At 56.5% G+C, this 17,154-nt stretch overlaps 6 non-coding genes across 6 annotated transcripts; 3 read left to right on the top strand and 3 right to left on the bottom strand.

Annotated features, from left to right (window-relative positions):
- Positions 1–831: 831 nt before the first annotated feature.
- TRNAN-GUU (transfer RNA asparagine (anticodon GUU)) lies at positions 832–905 on the bottom strand. The gene has a single exon. It is a non-coding gene; the product is annotated as a tRNA-Asn (tRNA).
- Positions 906–1,010: 105 nt separating this feature from the next.
- TRNAM-CAU (transfer RNA methionine (anticodon CAU)) lies at positions 1,011–1,082 on the top strand. Its single transcript has one exon. It is a non-coding gene; the product is annotated as a tRNA-Met (tRNA).
- A 1,383-nt stretch (positions 1,083–2,465) lies between these two features.
- Positions 2,466–2,539, bottom strand: TRNAN-GUU (transfer RNA asparagine (anticodon GUU)). Its single transcript has one exon. It is a non-coding gene; the product is annotated as a tRNA-Asn (tRNA).
- Positions 2,540–2,644: 105 nt separating this feature from the next.
- Positions 2,645–2,716, top strand: TRNAM-CAU (transfer RNA methionine (anticodon CAU)). Its single transcript has one exon. It is a non-coding gene; the product is annotated as a tRNA-Met (tRNA).
- Positions 2,717–4,099: 1,383 nt separating this feature from the next.
- Positions 4,100–4,173, bottom strand: TRNAN-GUU (transfer RNA asparagine (anticodon GUU)). Its single transcript has one exon. It is a non-coding gene; the product is annotated as a tRNA-Asn (tRNA).
- A 105-nt stretch (positions 4,174–4,278) lies between these two features.
- On the top strand, positions 4,279–4,350 carry TRNAM-CAU (transfer RNA methionine (anticodon CAU)). Its single transcript has one exon. It is a non-coding gene; the product is annotated as a tRNA-Met (tRNA).
- The last annotated feature ends 12,804 nt before the right edge of the window (positions 4,351–17,154 follow it).

Raw genomic sequence — 17,154 nt, 5'->3', positions numbered from 1 at the left:
TCAATTCATCCCTTACAGTCAGAGCCAAAAATCACCAGCTGACGGTCCTTCAGAATCCTCAATGGAAAGGGGGAGAGGGAATTGTGGGAGCACGGGCAGCACTCGCCACGGTCTCGGTTGAGGCTTGCAGCAGTCATGGAAGAGAGAGCTGGCTTCGGTCAAGTCTCGGGAGTACGGCCACGGCTTGGACGGGTCCTTCAGTCCTTGGCTCAGAGCTTCGGTTGGTAGCCCACATCCTCCCGAGGTAAAAAAGCAGGAGGGCTTTCCTTCCAGGGCCTTTTGCATCTTCTGCCGTGGGAGGCGAATCCTGGTGTTCTGGCTGTGGGGGAAAAAGACAGCCACAAGATGGCGTTTGGAGTCACACGGGCGAGTCGCCTGTCCAAGCGGGACCGAGTCCCTTCCAAAGAGAAACCATGGCAGCCATGCAAGTCCAAGGCTGCACAGGAAACCTCGGGAGCTGCGACTGGGGCTCAGTTCGCGCGGCCACGCTTCCCAGGGGAGGCATGAGACAGGCCCAGAGGTCTGCGCAGCAAACAGGCCCGCAGGAGGGAGGCGGCTAAGAACCCGCGCGGCTCGTGCGTTTCTCCCTCTCAGCTGGCGTAGAGGCGGGAGGGGAGCGACACCTGCCCGGCTGGAGCTTTCGCGCTTGGGCTCGGGGCTTAAGCCCTGAGGCCGAGGCCCCGGCGCGGTTGCTGGGAGACGGGCTCCTGTGGCACGGCACGGCCCCTGAACCTTGCCGGCCACAAGGTGACCTCACCGAGGCCGAGAGGGATGGCTTGGAGGTGGCAAAAGGGAGCCCGCTAGCAAGCGCCAGGAGGCCGAGCGTAGCCACGTCCCTGGGTGGGCTCGAACCACCATCCTTTCGGTTAACAGCCGAACGCGCTGACCCATTGCGCCACAGAGACCTCGAAGGGGTTTCCGAAACGCTGCCTAGCAGCCTGCTCCTCTGCCTGGCCGTGCCAGTGCAGCCCAGGTGCTAGAGTGGATTGCGGGCAGTCTAGCCCAAAGGGAGCAGAGTGGCGCAGCGGAAGCGTGCTGGGCCCATAACCCAGAGGTCGATGGATCGAAACCATCCTCTGCTACGTGTGGGCCGGCCTCTTTTGACTCCGCGCCTTCACTCCAGGCTGCAAGTAGCTAAAGGCCAGGCCAGGATGCCGCCTGCGGGGAAGCTCTCGGCAGCCCCCCGCTTCCTGTGTGGGAGGCACGGAGGCCTCCTCTTCTGTCCTCAGGCAACAGGGCTTCCTCCTGCCCTTTTCCCACCCACAAGGGCCGCCGGGACCCGCTCAGGGAGCGCGCCAGGGAGGCTCTCCAGACGCTCGTGGAACAAAGCACTTCTGGACCACGCTACCCAGAGCCTTCATTCAGGCCTAGACAAAACGCCTAGACAAAGAGCTGCCACAGCATCAACACTGGCCTTGCTCTACTACTCCCAGGCACGCCAAACCCCTCACAAAGAGAACTTCTGCCTTCGCCATACTGCTCAACAACAGGACACGCGAGCAATTCCCTCCGACGCGCCGCTTCTCCCGCATCGCCACCACCCACGCTCTTTAGGCACACGCCGGCTGACCAAAACCCATCTCATCCCATCAAAAGCTTCTGCCCAGCCCAAGAGGACCAGCTACGTTCCCGGCTCAATTCATCCCTTACAGTCAGAGCCAAAAATCACCAGCTGACGGTCCTTCAGAATCCTCAATGGAAAGGGGGAGAGGGAATTGTGGGAGCACGGGCAGCACTCGCCACGGTCTCGGTTGAGGCTTGCAGCAGTCATGGAAGAGAGAGCTGGCTTCGGTCAAGTCTCGGGAGTACGGCCACGGCTTGGACGGGTCCTTCAGTCCTTGGCTCAGAGCTTCGGTTGGTAGCCCACATCCTCCCGAGGTAAAAAAGCAGGAGGGCTTTCCTTCCAGGGCCTTTTGCATCTTCTGCCGTGGGAGGCGAATCCTGGTGTTCTGGCTGTGGGGGAAAAAGACAGCCACAAGATGGCGTTTGGAGTCACACGGGCGAGTCGCCTGTCCAAGCGGGACCGAGTCCCTTCCAAAGAGAAACCATGGCAGCCATGCAAGTCCAAGGCTGCACAGGAAACCTCGGGAGCTGCGACTGGGGCTCAGTTCGCGCGGCCACGCTTCCCAGGGGAGGCATGAGACAGGCCCAGAGGTCTGCGCAGCAAACAGGCCCGCAGGAGGGAGGCGGCTAAGAACCCGCGCGGCTCGTGCGTTTCTCCCTCTCAGCTGGCGTAGAGGCGGGAGGGGAGCGACACCTGCCCGGCTGGAGCTTTCGCGCTTGGGCTCGGGGCTTAAGCCCTGAGGCCGAGGCCCCGGCGCGGTTGCTGGGAGACGGGCTCCTGTGGCACGGCACGGCCCCTGAACCTTGCCGGCCACAAGGTGACCTCACCGAGGCCGAGAGGGATGGCTTGGAGGTGGCAAAAGGGAGCCCGCTAGCAAGCGCCAGGAGGCCGAGCGTAGCCACGTCCCTGGGTGGGCTCGAACCACCATCCTTTCGGTTAACAGCCGAACGCGCTGACCCATTGCGCCACAGAGACCTCGAAGGGGTTTCCGAAACGCTGCCTAGCAGCCTGCTCCTCTGCCTGGCCGTGCCAGTGCAGCCCAGGTGCTAGAGTGGATTGCGGGCAGTCTAGCCCAAAGGGAGCAGAGTGGCGCAGCGGAAGCGTGCTGGGCCCATAACCCAGAGGTCGATGGATCGAAACCATCCTCTGCTACGTGTGGGCCGGCCTCTTTTGACTCCGCGCCTTCACTCCAGGCTGCAAGTAGCTAAAGGCCAGGCCAGGATGCCGCCTGCGGGGAAGCTCTCGGCAGCCCCCCGCTTCCTGTGTGGGAGGCACGGAGGCCTCCTCTTCTGTCCTCAGGCAACAGGGCTTCCTCCTGCCCTTTTCCCACCCACAAGGGCCGCCGGGACCCGCTCAGGGAGCGCGCCAGGGAGGCTCTCCAGACGCTCGTGGAACAAAGCACTTCTGGACCACGCTACCCAGAGCCTTCATTCAGGCCTAGACAAAACGCCTAGACAAAGAGCTGCCACAGCATCAACACTGGCCTTGCTCTACTACTCCGAGGCACGCCAAACCCCTCACAAAGAGAACTTCTGCCTTCGCCATACTGCTCAACAACAGGACACGCGAGCAATTCCCTCCGACGCGCCGCTTCTCCCGCATCGCCACCACCCACGCTCTTTAGGCACACGCCGGCTGACCAAAACCCATCTCATCCCATCAAAAGCTTCTGCCCAGCCCAAGAGGACCAGCTACGTTCCCGGCTCAATTCATCCCTTACAGTCAGAGCCAAAAATCACCAGCTGACGGTCCTTCAGAATCCTCAATGGAAAGGGGGAGAGGGAATTGTGGGAGCACGGGCAGCACTCGCCACGGTCTCGGTTGAGGCTTGCAGCAGTCATGGAAGAGAGAGCTGGCTTCGGTCAAGTCTCGGGAGTACGGCCACGGCTTGGACGGGTCCTTCAGTCCTTGGCTCAGAGCTTCGGTTGGTAGCCCACATCCTCCCGAGGTAAAAAAGCAGGAGGGCTTTCCTTCCAGGGCCTTTTGCATCTTCTGCCGTGGGAGGCGAATCCTGGTGTTCTGGCTGTGGGGGAAAAAGACAGCCACAAGATGGCGTTTGGAGTCACACGGGCGAGTCGCCTGTCCAAGCGGGACCGAGTCCCTTCCAAAGAGAAACCATGGCAGCCATGCAAGTCCAAGGCTGCACAGGAAACCTCGGGAGCTGCGACTGGGGCTCAGTTCGCGCGGCCACGCTTCCCAGGGGAGGCATGAGACAGGCCCAGAGGTCTGCGCAGCAAACAGGCCCGCAGGAGGGAGGCGGCTAAGAACCCGCGCGGCTCGTGCGTTTCTCCCTCTCAGCTGGCGTAGAGGCGGGAGGGGAGCGACACCTGCCCGGCTGGAGCTTTCGCGCTTGGGCTCGGGGCTTAAGCCCTGAGGCCGAGGCCCCGGCGCGGTTGCTGGGAGACGGGCTCCTGTGGCACGGCACGGCCCCTGAACCTTGCCGGCCACAAGGTGACCTCACCGAGGCCGAGAGGGATGGCTTGGAGGTGGCAAAAGGGAGCCCGCTAGCAAGCGCCAGGAGGCCGAGCGTAGCCACGTCCCTGGGTGGGCTCAAACCACCATCCTTTCGGTTAACAGCCGAACGCGCTGACCCATTGCGCCACAGAGACCTCGAAGGGGTTTCCGAAACGCTGCCTAGCAGCCTGCTCCTCTGCCTGGCCGTGCCAGTGCAGCCCAGGTGCTAGAGTGGATTGCGGGCAGTCTAGCCCAAAGGGAGCAGAGTGGCGCAGCGGAAGCGTGCTGGGCCCATAACCCAGAGGTCGATGGATCGAAACCATCCTCTGCTACGTGTGGGCCGGCCTCTTTTGACTCCGCGCCTTCACTCCAGGCTGCAAGTAGCTAAAGGCCAGGCCAGGATGCCGCCTGCGGGGAAGCTCTCGGCAGCCCCCCGCTTCCTGTGTGGGAGGCACGGAGGCCTCCTCTTCTGTCCTCAGGCAACAGGGCTTCCTCCTGCCCTTTTCCCACCCACAAGGGCCGCCGGGACCCGCTCAGGGAGCGCGCCAGGGAGGCTCTCCAGACGCTCGTGGAACAAAGCACTTCTGGACCACGCTACCCAGAGCCTTCATTCAGGCCTAGACAAAACGCCTAGACAAAGAGCTGCCACAGCATCAACACTGGCCTTGCTCTACTACTCCGAGGCACGCCAAACCCCTCACAAAGAGAACTTCTGCCTTCGCCATACTGCTCAACAACAGGACACGCGAGCAATTCCCTCCGACGCGCCGCTTCTCCCGCATCGCCACCACCCACGCTCTTTAGGCACACGCCGGCTGACCAAAACCCATCTCATCCCATCCAAAGCTTCTGCCCAGCCCAAGAGGACCAGCTACGTTCCCGGCTCAATTCATCCCTTACAGTCAGAGCCAAAAATCACCAGCTGACGGTCCTTCAGAATCCTCAATGGAAAGGGGGAGAGGGAATTGTGGGAGCACGGGCAGCACTCGCCACGGTCTCGGTTGAGGCTTGCAGCAGTCATGGAAGAGAGAGCTGGCTTCGGTCAAGTCTCGGGAGTACGGCCACGGCTTGGACGGGTCCTTCAGTCCTTGGCTCAGAGCTTCGGTTGGTAGCCCACATCCTCCCGAGGTAAAAAAGCAGGAGGGCTTTCCTTCCAGGGCCTTTTGCATCTTCTGCCGTGGGAGGCGAATCCTGGTGTTCTGGCTGTGGGGGAAAAAGACAGCCACAAGATGGCGTTTGGAGTCACACGGGCGAGTCGCCTGTCCAAGCGGGACCGAGTCCCTTCCAAAGAGAAACCATGGCAGCCATGCAAGTCCAAGGCTGCACAGGAAACCTCGGGAGCTGCGACTGGGGCTCAGTTCGCGCGGCCACGCTTCCCAGGGGAGGCATGAGACAGGCCCAGAGGTCTGCGCAGCCCATGTGCTAGAGTGGATTTCAGGTAGTCCAGGTCAGGCCAGGCTAGGCCAAAGGGAGCAGAGTGTTGCTGCTACATTGCCAGCTCAATTCATCCCTTAGAGTCAGAGCCAAAAATCACAAGGTGACGGTCCTTCAGAATCATCAATGGAAAGAACGAAGGAAAGGGGGAGAGGGAATTTTGGGAACGGACTCAAACACATACAGAACTGGAGTTAGAATTCAAATCTCTGAGGTAATTCTGATCTATCTTCCTCTCGACTATCTAAAATGTTTGTGCAAATTCCCCCTTGCATTCTTTTCCAGGAAATGGGTTTAAATGAACTCCTGTCTAAATTTGTTATGGGCCTAGGAGTCATTTCTTTGTATTTTGTTGGCGACCTAGCTTCTGATTCAATGTTTTAAGTAGCGTGTAAAATTCTTAATTGTAAGTTTACTGGTTGTTTTTCATGCTCTAATAAGTACTAAATTTTGAAATATTTGAAAGTAATTAAATATTTTCTGCTGCTAATCCATCCTTCCAGCCCTTCTAACCTTGTAGCTGACTATCTTGTATTCCTTTTACTTGATTTGATGGGAATGGAAGGTAATTGATTTTCTGCTTGCTTCCCATCTGTTGCTAGAGTCCCAACATTCTGTGCACAGAGCTGTGGGGTTTAATAAGAGGCTTTTTAACTCACGTTTAATTTTGAAATAACTAGGTGAGCGTCAACACAGCAAGCCCGTTATTTCGAAATTATTTTCAAATGACAGGGTTCTTACTCCAGAATAATAAACCCTCAGTTCATGAGTAATAAGACCTATTTTGAAATAGTTAATTCAAAATAGTGGTAGTGTGGACGCTCCACAGCTGCTATTTCGAAATAGCTCCTCCAGAGGGCCATTCAAAGTAACTACTCCCCAGAGACTTCTGGGGCTCTAAATGGAGGTAGCGGGTCCACATTAGCGCTATGTCTACACTGGTGGGTTCTTGTGCAGCAGCGGCCTTTCTTGCGCAACTATCTGCTGAGCGTCCACACTGCCCACCCACTCTTGAGCAAGAAGATTTACAGTACGGCGTGGCGAGAGAGGGCTTCTTGCGCAAGAGGGCAGCGTGGACGCACGGCCATCAGAGCTTTCTTGCACAAGTGAGCGTCTGCACTGCCATGGATGCTCTTGCGCAAAAGCACATCTCGCACATGGCAGCGTGGACGTGTTCTTGCACAATACTTCTTGAACAAGAACTGTTGCGCAAGATGTTCTTGCACAAGAAGCCGTCAGTGTAGACATAGCCTAGGGGAGCTTGCCTCGGACTGATTTCAAGGCTTCCCTGTAGTGTGGATCTGTTATTTTGAAATAGCTATTTCAGGAGTTATTATTCCAAAATAGCTTATTTTGAAATACCCTAGTACAGTGGTCCCCAACCTTTAGAGGCTCCCGGGTGCCCGGGGGTGGGGCCACTCACACGCCAGGCGCCCAGGGGCAGGGACGTGCATCCTGGGGCACGCCAGGGGATGGGGATGCCCTTGCACCCAGTGCCGGCATGTGCCCCAGGGCCGGGGCTGGGGCCGTCCGACTGCCTTGTGCCATGGGCCCAGGGCCGGCGCTGCCGCCCAAGCCACGCACCTGGGGCTGGCACCGGCGCTGCTCGAGTGCCACGCGCCGGAGTGCCCGCATGTGCCCCAGGGCTGGGGCCACCCGAGCACCACGCACCCGGCGCCGGTGCGCTGTGCACCAGGGGCGGGGCAGGCCCAGGTTGTCGGCAGGCGCGCACAAATGCGCCGGCGGGCACCACTGCCCTAGTAGTATAGACATATCCTGAGGCTATACTCCACAGCTCCTTTTTGTGCAAATGCCTCTTGCCCAAAAGTGACTGCTAATTAATTATGCAAATGAAGCATGGCGATATTCCACTCCACGTTTCATTTGCATAAGCTTTTGCGGAAGAAAGCTACAGTGTAGGCATAGCCTTCTAGAGCAGGAGGGGCTGCTATGAGAAAAAGGGAACAGGGGCCCAGGGACCTCTCCCTAAGAAAACCTCAGACAAAGCCTGTTCTCTTGTATGGAGCAGCAACGTTGATACGAGCACTTAAAGCCAACTTTAGGGTCATCGTCTCCTAGCTTCCCAGGCGGTAAAGCCGGAAGGGACAGCCCTGCTCATCTAGTTGACCTCCTGCACAACACAGGCCCTAGAAATTCCCCTCAAAAATTCCTGTCTCACCCACAGCCCCATGTGTCTTCACCTTGGACTGGGTTCTACAAACCAGATCTGGCTCTTAGAAGAGCTGCTGGTTTCAAAAGACTGCTCCTGTGTCTCGGAATCCTGGGCAAACTAATTCCCTTGTTTTCAAGGACAGAAAAACCCTTTTGCTCCTTTTTTTATTCCAGGCTTCATTCCTTGTTTCAAAGACACTCCTCAAGGGAGCAGAGAGATCCATGTGCACAGAGTGTTGGCCCAAGCACAGGCCTCGCCAGAGGAAACCAAAGGCTCATGGAAGCTCCTACCCATCATGAAAAGACTGTGTCTGCAGCCACTCTGGCACCTTGTGGAGATGCTGACGGGGAGAGAACATGTTCCTCTCCAAGAGTGTGGACACACGTCTCCCTGAGGACAACGATGAAGAAGAGGAAGAGGAAGAAATCCACAGGGATCCTGTAAACCTCAGGATCTTTCGAAAACGCGCCCCATTTTTGAAAGAACCGTGTCTAGACTGCGGTTTCAATTTTGAAATAGTGTTTTTTAAAAAAAGCACCATTATATGATTATGCAAATGAAGCACGAGATATTTAAATCCCGGCTTCATTTGCACTTTCAAAGTGCTCCATTTACATCCCTCTGCCGACAGAGGGATATGCTAGAGGTCTATAAAATCATGACCACTATGGAAAAAGTGAATAAAGAAAAATTATTTACTTATTCCCCCAATATAAGAACTAGGGGGTCACCAAATGAAATGAATAGGCAGCAGGTTTAAAACAAACAAAAGGAAGTTTGTCTTCACTCAGCGCACAGTAAACCTGTGGAACTCCTTGCCAGAGGATGTGGTGAAGGCTAGAACTTTAACAGGGTTCAAAAAAGAGATTCCTGGAGGTTAGGTCCATCAATGGCTATTAGCCAGGATGGGTAGGAATGGTGTCCCTAGCCTTTGTTTCTCTGGAAGTGGGTGACGGCAGGGATCACGTGAGGATTCCCTGTTGTGATCCCTCCCTCTGAGGCAACTGATATTGGCCACTGTGGGCCGACAGGACAGTGGGCTGGTCTGACCCAGTCGGGCCGTCCTTATGTTCTTATGACTCAGAGGAGGCGAAGCTACAGAGGAGCCCTGACAAAGACCAACTGGATCTTACAGGTGAGGCTACAAGCCATCCCCACTCCTAGTTCGGCCCTGCCCCTGGCTCCCTCTGGCCCTCTGGCCCTGCTGTGTCACCGGATCCCCTGGCAGTCTTCTCAGTGGAGGGGCGAGGCTCGGGACGGATTTTCCTCTGGGCTGATATTTTAAACAGCTCCGACTCTGCCTTCCCCGAACACTGGACACCCAGGGGCCGATCAGCTCATCAGTGCAGCAGCTCTGTGACCTGAGCAGAGCGGGCAGGGCCATATCCCAGAGTGCGCTGGGCAGGGCGGGGTCAGGCCTCCGCATGTCTCCTGCTGGTGTCCATGGCAGCCAGCCCGGCCCTGGGGCCCTGCTGCCCTCCTGGGCTCGTAGGGTCTGAGATGCCCCTCGTACCTGGGTGAGTGGCTGGGGGCAAAGACTCCCGGCCCCTTCTGGGCCTGGGCAAATCCTTGCAGTGCTCATGGGACCTGCTACAGCCACCGACCAGCTCCTGCCTGCAGGATGCCCCAGCAGGTGAGGCCAACAGGCGAACCTGCCACCTCTGGAGAGTCGTGCGGAAGCCGCTACAGCTGAGCAAAAAGGCAGCCCCCTCAGCTAGGCGGCAGAGCAGACGCATCGTTCTCTCCTCCAGTGGGCGCGGTGCCTTCCGGCGGGACAGTGAACCACACCCAGAGGGTGGGTGCTCCGTGTGGATCCCAGCTGAGCCCCAGCCAGCAAGCAGCAACCCCTTCCCCGGGCCCCCCGCTAGACGCGCAGCACCCCCAGCGCCACCAAGCCCAGAGGGAAGAGGGCTCCAGGCTGGCTCTCAGCACTTCTCACCCCTCTCCTCCCAGCGCTGTTTCTCCGGGGCCCAGGCTTGGGGCTGGTTGGGCTGCCCTGGAGCCGCAGGCGGCACTGGGGATGGGCAGGACTGGCAGGCAGGAGGCCTCTGCCCACTGATCTGTGGTTCCTTATGGAGGGGCTCAGGCGACCCACAAAGTCAGCAGCTTAATTTGCTGCTCACGCTACTGTTCTGCCTAATCAGCTTGTTCCTGCCGCAGGCTCGTGCTAACCAGGAACTGCCAGGCGAGCCGTCCCCTCCGGGGCTGTGAGCAGAGACATCCTAGAGCCACGGCTCCCCAGCCCTGTGAGTCACCCCCATGGCGCCTCACTGCCCTGGCCAGGCCCAGGGGCCCTGCTCACAGCCCTGCGGGGGGCGGGACCCCACAGCTGCCGAACAGGAGGCTCCTGAACTGTCCCCTGAAGCATGGAGCCCTGAGTCCACGTGTGATGGGCCACAGGGCTGCTCCGATCCGCTTGCTCCCATGTTTCCTTTAAAACCCACTGGAGCCTCTGCCCACAGCAGCTCCTCCCTACTCTTCCAATGTCCTCCGCTGGGACAGACATTTCTACGGGCAACGTCTCTCCCTCCCTGCCCTCCGGCGTGCCGCATGATCCCCTGTCCCTAGGCCCTGATTGGCCTGGGGGCGGGGGAGCAGCAGGGCTTCCGTGGGCCAGATCCACCTGCGTGGCGGGCCGGATCTGGGCAGAGGCCCTTTTGCCCACCCCTGGTGTAGACTCAGAGTGCGTCTACACAGCAAAGTTATCATATCTATAGTGCAACGCTGACGTACATGGTCCCGCCCCCTGGCCGTGTACGTCAGTGCCCCGCCCCCCTTCCCCTCCCTCCGTGGTGACTCGGCCGAGCGCTGCGCCGCTCAGCTGGGCCCCGGTGGGAGGGGAAAGGGGGCAGGGCCGTGTACGTCACCGCCCCCCCTTCCTCCTCCCGCCGTGGCGCTGAGTGGTGCGCCCCTCAGCGGGGCCGCCACGGGAGAGGCGAAAGGGGGTGGTGACGTAGATTGCCCCGCCCCTGGCCGTGTACGTCACCACCCCGTCCCCCTTCCCCTACCGCCGTGGCAGCTGGGCTGAGTGTTGTGCGTTCAGCTGGGCCACTGCAGGGGAGGAGGGGCGGGGTGGTGACGTACATGGCCAGGGGGTGGGGCCGTGTACGTCACCACCCCTTCTTCCCCTCCCCCACCGGGGCCCGGCTAAGGGGCGCAGCACTCAGCCCAGCCACCATGGCAGGAGGGAAAGGGGGCGGGGCACTGACGTACACGGCCGGGGGCGGGGCCATGTAGGTCACCGCCCCCCCTTCCCCTCCCACTGTGGCACTCAGCTGAGTGCTGCGCCCCTCAGCCAGGCCGCCGGGGGAGCCAGCAGTGCAAGGGGCTGTTTGGGCTCCCCTGTTGCAGAAGGAGAAAGGGGATGGGGTGGGGCAGTGACGTACACGGCCCCGCCCCCCAGCCGTGTATGTCACCGCCCTGCCCCCCTCCCTCACGGCAGCCCGGATGAGCAGGCAGCACTCAGCCAAGCGCCATGGTGGGAGGGACGTAGACGGGGAAAGGGGTCGGGGAGAGACGGAGGGGAGAGAGAGGCAGGAGGGGGAGAAGAGAAAGAGAGACGGAGAGAGAGGCAGGAGGTGGAGGAGAGCTGAGAGAGAGAGACAGAGAATGACAGAGCGAGAGAGCTCAGGAGAGAAGACCTGAAAATCCCGTTTTATGATGGGCTAATCGGCTAGTCATATAGGCTATGTCTAGACTGCAAGCCTCTTTTGAAAGAGAGCGTCTAGACTGCACGGAGAAATTTCGAAAAAGCGGCTTGCTTTTTCGAAAGAAAGCATCCAGTGAGTCTGGATGCTCTCTTTCGAAGAAGCCCTATTTACATTGAAGAACGCCTTCTTTCAAAAGAGGAACTTTCGAAAGAAGGCGTTCTTCCTCGTAAATTGAGGTTTACCGCCATCGAAAGAAAAGCCGCGTTCTTTCGAATTAATTTCGAAAGAACGCGGCTTGAGTCTGGACGCAGGGGACGTTTTTTCGAAAAAACCCCTGAGTCTGGACACAGCCATAGATAGTAGCCCAGTGTCTGAGAGTCTGTAATGCTGAAATGCTGGCTGTTCCCTCTGGGTGGCGCTGTGGCTGAAATGCTGGCTGTTCCCTCTGGGGGGCGCTGTTGCCTCAGTCACGTCCTTTGCCTCCTGCCGTGGTGCTCGGCTGACTTCTGCGCCGCTCAGTTGGGCCGCCCCAGGGGAGTAAGTGGCGCAAGTGACCGTTTGGGCGCTGTGGTCTCCATGCAGCACACCTGCATCGAGATAGCACGTCTACATTAGGGAAGCCGGCCTCGGATTAATTTTGAGGTTTCCCTGCAGTGTAGATGTGCTATTTCAAACTAAGTTATTTCGGAATAACTATTCCAGAATAGCGTATCTGAAATAACTGTGCAGTGTAGATGTAGCCTGAGGGTACATCTGACATTATTCTGAAATAACATCATCCGTGTCCACACTACAAGCCATTATTTCGACATAATGTTGAGCTGAAGGACTTCTTACTCCGACTCTTGTAACCCCTACTTTTTCCTAGTGTAGACATGGCCCAGGTGAAGTTCTGATCCCTGTCACAGATGAAAACCAGAGGGAGCATCTAGACAGCGGTGCTATTTTGGGATACTTCTGGTATCCCGAAATAGCGTTTTCCACATTTTGACAGTGTGCCCAGGTTATTTCGAAACAGCTTTCAGAATAACGGGCTTGCTATTCCGATGTTCCTAAACCTCGTTCCATGAGGAATAAGGGGCATTTCGGAATAGCGCTCTATTTCAAAATAAGCTATTTTGAAATTAACTCGAAATAAGCTACGCAATTTGCAAAGCACAAATTGCACAGCTTATTTTGAGCTAAGGGTGCAGTGTAGACACACCCAGAGTAACCCCTCTGCAGGCAAGGGAGTCACTCCCAGCATAAGGGAGAGCAGGACCCTGCCTTCCAATTTTGAACCAGACAGTCCAGTATTTGAGCCTTTGTTCGGGAAACCAACTGAGAAAATAGAAATGAGAAAATATCAGTGTCCGGTATTTTCGACATGCGATGGAATGTGGATGGTGATGGAATGTCAAGTGTGTCCAGTATTTTTGTTGAAACCATCTGGCAACTCCAGCCTTCTGGGCCTCAGTCAGCCATAGCAGGAGGCCCCTGTAGCTCTAGTGTGAACCACTCATGGGAATCCCTCCAGACTGTCAACAAGCTGACAGGGCCCCATAACAGGACCTCTGGGAGAGGCAATTTAAATATGAGCAGCCAAGGTCTCCCTGGACCAAACCCCGCCCACACCAACCCTCCGGAAGCCACTAATGAAATTAGCGCAGAGTCTTCAAGGCAACAGCTGCACCACAGCTCCACCCTGCAGAGCCCCACGGACATGGGTACCCACCACATCCAGCGGAGAAGGGCAGCACTGTCCCCCCCGCAGCACAGCCAGGGGCTCAGGCCCACACACGCTGTGGCCAAGATTCCCCCAAGCATCAGGCTCCTAAATTCCATAGACTTCAGTGGGCGCTCGGACCCTCCCTGCGTTGGAGGGCCTGGGCCCCAGTAACTCGACTAAGGTCACAGAGGAAGCTCTGGCTGAGCAAGGCTTTGTCACATGGCCCTTTATTTCCAGATGCAAACTAGCTGGGTTATGGCTCTCCTAGGGCGCGACTACACGGCGGCGTTATTCCGGAATGACAATGCGAGCGTCTACACAGCAAGTCTGTTAGTTCAAAATAAATTCGAAACAACAGGCCGCTTAGTCCGACTTCCATAAACCTCATTCCATGAGGAATAACGCCCCTTCCGAAACAGCTGTAATGAGGATGCTGCACCACTGCTATTTTGAAATAGCTCCTCCCCAGGGCCATTCAAAGTAACTACTCCCTAGTACTGCCTCCTGGGGCTCTAACTCGAGGTAGTGCATCCACATTAGGGGAACCGGCCTCCGACTCGTTTTGCGGTATTTCTTCCGGAGAAGCTTATTCCGAATTAAGTGTGCGGTGTAGACATACAAGGAGGGGGGGAAATGTGGAGCTGCAGTTAAGGGGCTAAACAGAACTGCAACCTACTCTCCCCTCGCCTTCCCACGCACGCTAATATTAGAAGAAATTGCCAGGGCCAGGTTTCTTGCCCGTTTTGCACTTGCTCCGGAGGAACGGGCCCGAGATGTGTTTGGTGGCAGGAGTGTTCCCTGAATCAGCACATTCAAAGTAAACATTTGGAGCCCACTGAGGGGAAGCAATATTTGCCCCTTGTAAACATGAGTGTTTGCACTGGAAACGTGACACTGAATCACCCTCATCCAGTCCAGAACTCAAATCAATCAGGAGATCTTTGCATCCCAGCCAAACTATGCAAAGCTCTTTGATCTCAAAGACTCTCCAACTGCAACCCAGGGCCAGAGATAGCCACTGAGATTAGCTGGTGAATTGTTTCTTATAAGAAATGATTCCGAAAAATCACCTGCTGTCTACACACACTTTGGAGAAGGAAACAAATGAATTTTGTTAGGTGACGTATTTGCTCAGCCAGGGAAAGTGTGGCCAGTGCAAGAATTCTTCCATCCACCCAGAGCTGGCTACACAGGGGGGCAGATCGGCATAACTCTGTCTCTCAAGAAGGGTTGGATTTTTTGCACCCCGGAGAGATGTAGCTGTGCTGCAGTAAGTTCCCAGAGTAAATCAGCCCTTAAGTGAAGTGAGTTTGTCAGGTGTGAGACAGGAGTTGTTTGCGAAGAGCAATGAACCCTGCCCCTGTTGGTACCAATGAGGCTCTGTGTCACAAAAAAACCAGAAAACTGGGGTCAAAGCAAAATGAAAACCATCAATCAGGGGCGGATGAGAGTTTTGCGGGGCCCAAGGCAGCACAATTTCTCTGGGCCCCCCTTTGGAGAAAAAAATAGAAAAAAGGCATCAAATGCACAAATTGAAGGCTATTTTCATATTAAATGTGAATTGGGTAAATGCGATAAACTTAATTTAGTTGGATAATTTTATTCTAATTATATTGTAATTCATTTTGAAACAAAATTCTGCCTTAATAAAAAGGGGGGGATGTCCAAATGTTGAGCAAAAAAAGTGCTCTCCTCCCCCCCCAAAATAAACATGGCACCTTTAAATCTCACACTCCCCACCCCCACCAGACATGGCAGGGAAGGAATATCCCAAGTGGCTTTCCAGCTGAGAAAAAGTGGAAATCCCAGACATTTTACTGGTCCGGTATTTTCTGGGTTTTTTTACCTGACAGAAGCCACAAATACTGGACTGTGGGGGCCAATACCTGACACCTGGCAGCCCTCGTGCTAACTCGAGCCTGCATGTACACTAGGCCAAGGACGTCAATTGGGGGATTTTGGCCTCTTCCCCACTTTGGAAAAAGGTCATAATGTGGGGGGGAGGGTTGTAAATCGAGCTGTTATAAAGCAGGGACCTCCTGTATTTGTGGGGGGGTGGGAAACCTCTCTTGGGCTAGGGGACACTGATCGCACAGAAAACTCAGCTGGGGACCACACAAGCAGGCCAGGGACCAGCAGGCCTGGGGGGGTCTGGACTGTGCCCCAGGGAGGGGGTTGGGGTGCAGGGTCTGGGAGGAGGGTTATGTAGGTGCAGATATCGCAGTGGGAGTGGCCACTTACCTAGAAGCGCCGCTCGCCCGTTTCTCCCACAGGCGCTGCCTGGCCATGTGCTGGGGGATTAAAATCCTGAGGGGAGCGGTGATTGGTGGGTTCCCGCAGCTGCCATTGTCCAGGTCCAGCCAATGGGCTTGTGCGGGGGGGGGGAGGGAAGGTCCTACATCACAAAGGGCCCGGGGTTTGCTCCGGCCGCTGCAGCGCCTGCGCGGGCTGCCTGCTGTGGGGGGGGGGCGGGGCTCGAGCTTCCAAAGCGCCACGTCGGGCTCCCGCGCGGGCCCCAGGCTGCCGACCCTGCTCTCAGCAGGGCGGGTGAGAGTTTTAAAACACCGGCGCTGGCGCGGGGCCTAATAAAGCGCGGGGCCCGGGGCAGCCCCCGCTCGCCCTGCCCTATACCCGCCGCTGCCATCAATACTTTTTGTCCTATAGAAAAGTAAAAACTTTGTTCTTAATCAAACGGTTGTTTTGACAACATCGATGTTTTATTTCACTTTTTAAATGGTTTTGATTTACTTTTTTAAATAAAATTCAAGGGCTATTGTGCAATGAAAGGTGGTTTTGAACCAAACCACTGAAACACGCTGATTTCGTTCAGTGCGGTTCGAAGGGTTTATTTCAACCAAAGCAATTCAGGAAACCAGCAGAAGCGTTTACGTGTCACTGTCTCTGCTCTTTTTTCACTGGAAAGTTTCATACTAAAAGCTGCCTGACTCTGGTCCCCAGCCTCCCAGCCGCCCTTGCGAGGGTTCACTCGTTGATATCCGGGCAATGCTCTGCACACGAAAGATGCTACAGAAACGCTAAGGAGTAGGGATGTTAAATATCGGTTAATCGAATAGTCGAGTAACCTTGTGAATTCTTTTCGGTTTGTCGACTGTTCTATAGTCCCCGGGGGTGGGGCCAAAAGCCAGTGCGCTCCGGCCCCACTCCCGAGGAGCCACCTGCCACTCTGTGCTGCTGCCTCTGTATCAGAGGCAGCAGCATGGGATGCCAGGTGGAAACTGGACCACAAGGGGAGCCAGTTTAAAAACCAGCTCCCCTCACAGACCATCTGCCTGTCGCCCGGCGCTGCTGTCTCTGATATAGAGGCAGCAGCACAGGATGGCAGCAGCCCCTGTCTAGGGGAGGGGCTGAGCTTCCAGACCCGGCACGAGCCAGAACTGAACCAGGCTCCCTGCCCACCTGGCTCTAATACACTTTAAATGCAGAGCCACAGCGAGGGCAGGGCCCAGACCCAGAATGACCCAGGACTGAGCTGGGCTGCTGGCCAGCCTGCTAGAAATGTAGGGGTAGGGGGGGATGTGTGTAGCCTAGAGCATTCACCGGAGCTTTTGCTTATCGGTTAATCGACTCCGCTGTTACATCCCTGCTAAGGAGGCTGAAGTGCCTTGGAGCACGAGCAGCCCAGGGAACGTTTGCTGCCAGTGGCCTGCAGCGTGTTCTTCCAAAATTGGGATTGGTCCTGCCTTGAGCAGGGGGCTGAACTTGATGACCTTCTGAGGGCTCTTCCAGCTCTGTGCTACTATGATACTATGATACTAAAATGACCGCCTGCGCTTTTCATACAGTCCCCATGTGAACACGCTCTAGAGCAAGCGTCAGGCACTGTCCCAGGCAATGGGAATTTCGCCATCAATGTCTGCATGATGGTTATTTCCTCCTTGTCTTCTCACAGCAGCTGGGAGCCCTAGTCATGGAGCAGAACGCCGCTGTGCAAGGTGCTGCACAAATGGAGAGCCTGGATTGCTGCTCTTGTTCCTAGTGTGTGGCCAGGGCAAGAGGAAATGGGGCTGCTGCGTGTCACAGACATGGTACCTTACACACAGGGTGCAAGGAGCAGGGGGGCGAAACCAGGACTGTGCTGTCTCGTTCTCCCTTGGTGAGCTCTTGGTAGAGTTCCTAAGATCCACACTCCCCTGGGCCAGGCCACAGGTGC

Source organism: Pelodiscus sinensis, chromosome 26 (genome assembly GCF_052426305.1).
Source record: "Pelodiscus sinensis isolate ZL-2025 chromosome 26, ASM5242630v1, whole genome shotgun sequence".
Classification (NCBI taxonomy): Eukaryota; Metazoa; Chordata; order Testudines; family Trionychidae; genus Pelodiscus; species Pelodiscus sinensis.
This window is presented reverse-complemented; position numbering and strand designations above follow the sequence as displayed.